The sequence below is a fragment of the Octopus bimaculoides genome, chromosome 15 (assembly GCF_001194135.2).
Source record: "Octopus bimaculoides isolate UCB-OBI-ISO-001 chromosome 15, ASM119413v2, whole genome shotgun sequence".
NCBI lineage: Eukaryota > Metazoa > Mollusca > Cephalopoda > Octopoda > Octopodidae > Octopus > Octopus bimaculoides.
In genome coordinates this window covers 24,599,210-24,606,759 of record NC_068995.1, presented here as the reverse complement: position 1 = coordinate 24,606,759, position 7,550 = coordinate 24,599,210, and the positions used below count along the sequence as shown (strand labels likewise).

Genomic DNA, 7,550 nt, shown 5'->3' with positions numbered 1-7,550 from the left:
TCTCTCTCTCTCTCTCTCTCTCTCTCCCTCTCTCTCTCTCTCTCTCTCTCACATACCTACTTAAAATATAGACATGATTGCAGTATAGATAATGGATACCAATCAGTTTCTCTTTGTCTTCTCACATTCATAAAATGCTGCACCAATCTTTCATTCTCACACGCACAACAGTCACACACTTATGCATGTGCACACACACACACGCACCATTTCTCTTTTTCTTGTCTCTCTCTTCTGTTTCCTCATCTCCTTTGTAATGCATCTCTATCTCTCTCCTCTCTTTTATACAACAGCACTCGTGTTACACAGTGGTGCTCCTACACACATTCACACCCAAATATATACAGAGACAGAGAAAGGAAGAATAAGAGTTACTATGTGCACTTCCAATCAATGACTCCATGGTCAGCTATATTATTAATGAATATATATTAAAAATACATCCATTAAACCTATTAGGTCACACACACTCACATTGTACTTTTATTTCTATGGAACTTTCATTTCATACATTTACACTATGAACATCATAATGAGCCAACAAAAGAGTAACTGTGCCAGAGGTGAGGAATCTTTTAGTACAACGGGAAAATTGCAAGTGCATAAGAAACTTGATAGAGGTAGTGGGGAGGCACATCAATGATGAGCAAAATAACGAACCTTTAGTTGTTTTACTTGACGAGGAATTGTCAAAAAGAAATCAATATTATTTTATAGAAGTCAACTTCGTCTTTCATCCTTCCAAGGTTGATAAAATAAAGTATCAGTCAAATCCTGGGTTCAAAGTGTTCTGCTACCTTTAAATCCTTTAAATTTTAATCCTGAGAAATGACAGAATCATTAGAGCATTGGAAAAATTACTTTGTGCTATTTCTTCTGACACTTTTGAGTTCAAATTCTGCCTTTCACTTTCTCAGAACTGCTGGCTGTGTGCCTAAATTAGAAACAATTATCATTGTTGTTATTTTGTCATTGTTGCTGCCATAAAAAATGTCCTGTGGTATTTTTTCTGGCTCATTATATTCTGAGTTCAAATCACACCAAGGTTAACTCACCTTTCATTCTTTCAGGGTCCATAAAATAAAAAGTTCCAGTCAAGTAGTAGGGGTGGTAGTGTTGACTATCCCCTCCTCTGATAATTGCTAACCTTGTACCTAAATTAGACATCAACATTATTATTACAAACACGGAAGGATAAAAGGCAAAGTTGACCTAGGTGAGATTAAAACTCACCAGAATATTTACAGAACAGCCTTCAGTAATTTCTCTGGGCTGTTCTGAAAATATTCTAGTAGGCATTTTCTTTCCATCTTCTATACTCTCTTCCACGGCAATTAAGCCTTACTTTGGAATAGGTATCTCATTAAGCTCCCGAGTTTGGTATGTATGCATTCCCCTTCCTCCATTTGCTCTCTTCATGTATAGGCGATCAGTGTCTGCATGTGGATGATGGGCTCCATGCATCATTAGGAGCTTTCTTGTCTTCCTGTCCAACTCATTATTATTATTATTATTATTATTATTATTATCCTTTTGGGGTCTATAAATAAAGTACCAGTGAAACACTGGGGTCGATGTAATTGACTAGTTCCCAGGCCCCAAAATTTCAGGCCTTGTGCCTATAGTAGAAAGGATTATTATAATTAGCAGAACCTTTAGCATGCCTATGCAGAACCTTTAGCATGCAAAATGCATAGCGGCATTTTGCCTGTCCTTACGTTCTGAGTTCAAATTCCTCCGAGGTTGATTTTGTCTTTCATCCTTTCGGAATCGATAAAGTAAGTACCAGTTGAACACTGGGGTCAATGTAATTGACTCATCCCCTCCCCCAAAGTTGCTGCCCCTGTGGCAAAATTTGAAACCATTATTATTATTTGTTTTAGCAGAATCATTAGTATATCAAACAAAATGCTGCATGGTATTCCTTTCAGTTTTTTATATTTTGAGTTCCAATTTCACCAAAGTCAACTTTACTTTCTATCCTTCCTGGGTCGATAACATAAAGTTACTTGTCAAGAACAGGGGTTGATTTCATCAACTAACCCCTTCCCCTCAAAACTGTTGACTTTGTGCCTACTTTGAAAACAATTGCTATCATTATTATTATTATTATTATTATTATTATTATTATTATCACTAAGGCGGCGAGCTGGCAGAAACGTTAGCATACCGGGCGAAATGCTTAGTGGTATTTCGTCTGTCTTTACGTTCTTGAGTTCAAATTCCGCCGAGGTTGACTTTGCCTTTCATCCTTTTGGGGGTCAATAGATTAAGTACTAGTTGTGTACTGGTGTCGATGTAATCAACTGGCCCCTCCCCCAAAATTTCGGGCCTTGTTCCTAGAGCAGAAAAGATTATTATTATCACTGTTTTGATGACTGTTAAAATACTCAATATTTCACTGCCTCATCCCACATCTTCCTGAGTCTACCTCTTCCACAGGTTCCCTCCACAATTAGAGATCAGCACTTCTTTACTCAACTGTCCTCGTCCATATATGCATCACATGACCATACTGTTTCAATTAGTTTAGAAAATCAAGAATTTGAAAGGTTTCAGTAAAATAACTTTGTCGTTGCTGATGTTTTCTTACAATTAATTTGATCAGGAACCCTTTTAAAACAAGATGTTTTTTGTGTCCAAACCACAGGTGATTTCAAATAGTTTGAAATCATAAAAGTTAAATGAAACATTCATCAGGTTTACAGTGTTGCTAGTGCTTGCTTACAGCAGTGAATTATAATCACAACGTCTTACCTCTTTAAAACCAGGGGTGTAGTCAGTTTAAATGCATCAACCAAAAACATAGCACAGTAACCATGACAGAACATAAGCCACAGGCTTTGAGGATGGTCATTCTGATATTTTTGATGATGATAATTTCAAATTTTGGCTCAAGGCCAATTGAGGAGGGATGCAGTTGATTACATCAACCTTTTACTTGACTGGTTCTTTTATTGACCACAAAAGGATAAAAGGCAAAATTGACCTTGGCAGTGTTTGAACTCAGAGTGTAAAAGAACCAGAAGATATGCCAATAATGATAATTTTTATTGGCCCAATGACCCAAGAAGTTGGGAATGGTATGAAATACAAAATAGTGGGACTTTACATCAAGTAAAAAAGTGAAATTAACAAAAACAATAGATAAGTTACCAGCAATAAAAGTTTCCATGAAGGAGGAAAAAAACTACTTGAGAAAATTCTAGTTGAAGATCTTACACAATTACTTTCACACATCTGAAACCTCAATAGTGTCCTCTCTAAGTTTCTTGCTGCTTGTCTATAGTCATGTATGACTTAGCTTTGTCAGTTTCATTGCTCTGAACCACTTTTTGTAAAACACACTAGATCACACTACCTTCCTTTCCACCCTCATTTTTCTCTTTAAGCAGTACATGAAGAAGCTGATGGGAACTTGGCTTGAGAGGAGACACTCTGTTTTAAAACCTTTTAATTGTGTTCAATGCTCAACTTCTTTCACCATACACACAAAGCAGATGACCAGTTTCTCTTCCTTCCCCAAGTAAGGTGGTGTCACTCTTTACAACTGACTCACTTGTTAGTCAGATTTATCAGGTATTTGATAGCAAGTATTTGACAATAAGTCCCCAAGTCAACAAATCACAGACACTGATCAGTTGATCAAAATGGCTTCAGTACCTGCATGCATGTCAGACAGGTTTAGTTGCTGGCACTTTCGTGTCTGTAGAGCTTACCCTGAACAGGCAATCCTTCATCCCTGCTACATGCAGTACTGCAAAGTCTTTTGAAAGTAATCCATAATCCTTGATCTGAAAATTCCCTGGGAGAAAATGTTCTGAACGTCCTCATCAACACCCAGAAACATTCTCAAGCTGTATTTGTATGGAATACAAAGTCTGGCTTTGCATTGTCCAGCTGTTAGAGTGCAGTGAATGCCTGACCTTGCTCTACATTTCATCTGGGATTAACTCAATCAAAAAAGATCATTGCAAAAAGCCTTGTCACACAAAAATGTTCACTGTTGATGTCATCACAGTTGTCCAAGAATCTCTCCAGATGCATCACCCTCAGCATTCATCATCTTCATCATCATACATCCTTTTTTTCATGCTAGCATGGATTGGACAGTTTGACAAGAACAGATGAACCAGAGGGCTCCATCAAGTTCTGTGTTTGCTTGGGCATGGTTTCCACAACAAGATGACCTTCCTGAAACCAACCACTTAACAGAGTGTATTGGGTGGTTTTTACTGGCTACCAACACCAGTAAGATCACCAAGTATCCACAAAATAAGACAGGTCTTCTCAAGTGCAGCGCAATTTCATTTATCTCAGTCCCCCTTTTATCTCATCTGAGAGACTCAAAATCTTTAGGTCAGTCTTCACCACTATGTCCCATGTCTTCCTTGGTCTACGTCATCAACATGTTCCTTCCACATTTAGCAATCAGCACTTCTTTATATGGCTGTCCTCATTCTTACACAACAACAACAATAATAATAATAATAATAATAATAATAATCCTTTCTACTAAAGCACAAGGCCTGAAATTTGGGGGTTGGAGACTAGTTGATTACATCAACCCCAGTGTTTCACTGGTACTTAATTTATTGACCCCAAAAGGATGAACGGTAAAGTTTACCTCAGCAAAATTTGAACTCAGAATGTAAGATCAGACAAAATGCCGCTAAGCATTTTGCCCAGCATGCTAATGATTCTGCGAAATCGCCACCTTTATGATAATAAAAAGATGCAGAAGAAGCAGGCTGGATACCGAATGCATTACACACACAACACAATACAGACACTAATACAACAAAACACCTCAAAAAAAAAAACTGATGCGATACAATACCAGGAAGAGTTTGCACACTCTCAACAACAAAAAAAATACAATGTTGTATACACACCCCAGCAACATGGAGGTGTAGCAGGTGATGCAGTACAAATTTGCCTGAAACTTTCATAATTTTATTAATCATGGTGGGGGTCTAAAGGCAAAGTTAACTTTGGCAGGATTTGAACTTAGAATGTAAAGAACTGGAAGAAATACCATGCAGCGTTTTTTCTACTGATATAATTATCTTGCCTACCTTCACCCCATAGAAATAATGAATAATGATGTTGTTTACAATGAGGGCAATACAAATAAAAAGACAATTTAAATTCACTAACAAAAACAAAACTTTTAATGCTATAAACACATTCTTTTGCTGCACTGAACTAAAACCAGGTCAGTTTATACACCTGAAATTCACTCGGCCATTCATTCTCTTCTGGGTATTGCTTGTTTAAGGAGTGGTGGTAGGGGTGGTCTCTTTACTTCCTGTTTATATTTATAGATTCAGACAGTTTCCACAGAGCGGCCAGGGTCATGTTCTAATTGGTCCCCCACCTCTTATTGCTACTATTGACTCAATAGTTAGTTTAAAAGACCTAAGTATTAATGAGTACTCTATGACACATTATAAATTTCAGATGGTAGTGGCAGTGTTGGTGATGAGGGCACTCATTTTTCTGTTTAACCATTGAATGTCAGCAGTTTTATACCTGGATTTAATGCCATTCATATACATTCCTAAAATAGATCAGTGTGATATTTATAAACATTGTAGTTTGGGCAGGCTTTGATGTAGAAATCAATAAACAGATGCTTAAGATTGATTAGACTTATATAGATTTTACACACAGTACAGGTTCTGGGCAGATATTTACAAAAACAGATGAATAACTAGACATGCATGTGTGCGCACACACGCAGTGTTTTACATTTATTGATCTTTATAATGTCTACAATATAGTCACATACATCCCAATGGATGTCTGTGTATATTGATCACAAATTACTGTCTACAATGTACACACATACATCTACATATATGAGAGTAACAGTTGAAGAAATTGCTGTAGTGAAAGAGTTAATTATACATATATTTATTTATTTATAAATGAGGACTTGGTAAAGGCTCTTTATTATAGCTGGCTAAGTCTACCTTGTTGAAATTAGTTATAGTTCACTCTTACTATCAGCAGGATACAGTGCCTTAACTCTTTTTTAATAATATTTCCTATGAAATATACTACGTGTTTCAATTAATTTTGGTAAAAAAAAAATCAAGAATTTTTGGAGGGATTTAGTAAAATAACTGTCATTCAATTTCAAGCTGATGCTTGTAGCATAATATAACCTAATGAAATTACATGAAACTAGTTTTTTTCTTTTACTTCACTCATTCTAAGTCTTTTTTTTTTTTTTGTGATGTTTATCATCTTGGTTATATTTACTATCACTAAAATGTCCTGAGAAGTAGTCCCAAGGAATTAAAGTTATTGGACTTTAAACACACAGAAATTATGCATATTCTTGTTTCCATGGCTGGTGAGAGCTTCTCTATGTGCATTGTCCTTTTACACATATTGTTTCTGTGTCTCACTTTGATTTTTACTCCATAAAATGACAGAAATTTTAGATTCATATATGAACACTTTAAAATTAGAGGTTTTGTATCATACAACTATATGCACCTCAAATGACCTGGTTTCAAAAATAGCTAATGAAATTCTATGAAGGGGTAGCGGGTATGGAAGAAATTAATCATGCAGACAAATTCAGTAGATACTCCATTTGTAATATTGCCAAAAAATTGGTGTCAGCATCTCACCATGTGCCATGCTCTGTCATTAGATTAAAGGTTAACAGTTCATAATCTATCCCTGGTGGTTTGTCACTAGGATTGGGTTCAACTTGTAGGAAATAGCTCACAGCTGCAGCCTACATATGTACTTGGCTTATTAGCTTACTTTCTCACACGAGGTTTTTGTTATCAGTACTTCAGTCAAATCTTCTCATTGATTACCAACTATTATTCTGATGTCTGTGTATGGGGAGACTTAGCTAGCTATAATAAAGAATCTTTACCAGGGCCTCGTTTAGAAATAAATTTATAAATAATTAACTCTTTAGCTGCTGTAATTTCTTCAGCTGTTACTCTCATATATAGAGATGTGTGTAGTAGTAGAAGTAAACTATTTTGAATAATACTGTTACTGTTGTTATGGGTGGCAAGCTGTCACACCAGGTAAAATGCTTCGTGGCATTTCATCCATTTTCATGTATTGAGTTCAAATTCTGCTGAGATCGAATTTGCCTTTCATCCGCTCGGGGTCAATAAAATAAGTACCAGTTGATCACTGGAGTTGATGTAATTGACTTAGCTCCTCCCCTGAAATAACTGACCTTGTGTCGGGACGAACAGTAGGACGGACGACGGAACAGACTTCGGTGTGTACCTAGACGGCCTGCCGTAACTCTCGACCAGCGAAGCCGAGTGCTGCGAAGGACCCATATCTGCCTGGGAAGTACAGGAAGCGATGAAAGGCTGCACGAGAGGTAGATCGCCGGGTTTGGATGGTCTGCCTTACAAACTTTATACGTCAATGCCAGACTTGTTTGCGGGCGTCTTGACAAATGTCTACTGCAACTGGCAACAAAACGGGAGAATTCCTGCTTTTGTTTGTCGAGGAGTGGTGGCTTTGCTAAGAAAGGACCCAAACAAGGGGGACAT

At 37.0% G+C, this 7,550-nt stretch overlaps 1 protein-coding gene across 6 annotated transcripts in view; it reads left to right on the top strand.

The window, feature by feature from the left end:
- Positions 1 to 7,550, top strand: part of LOC106878778 (uncharacterized) — a 195,476-nt gene that overhangs the window by 159,958 nt on the left and 27,968 nt on the right. The window lies entirely within an intron of this gene.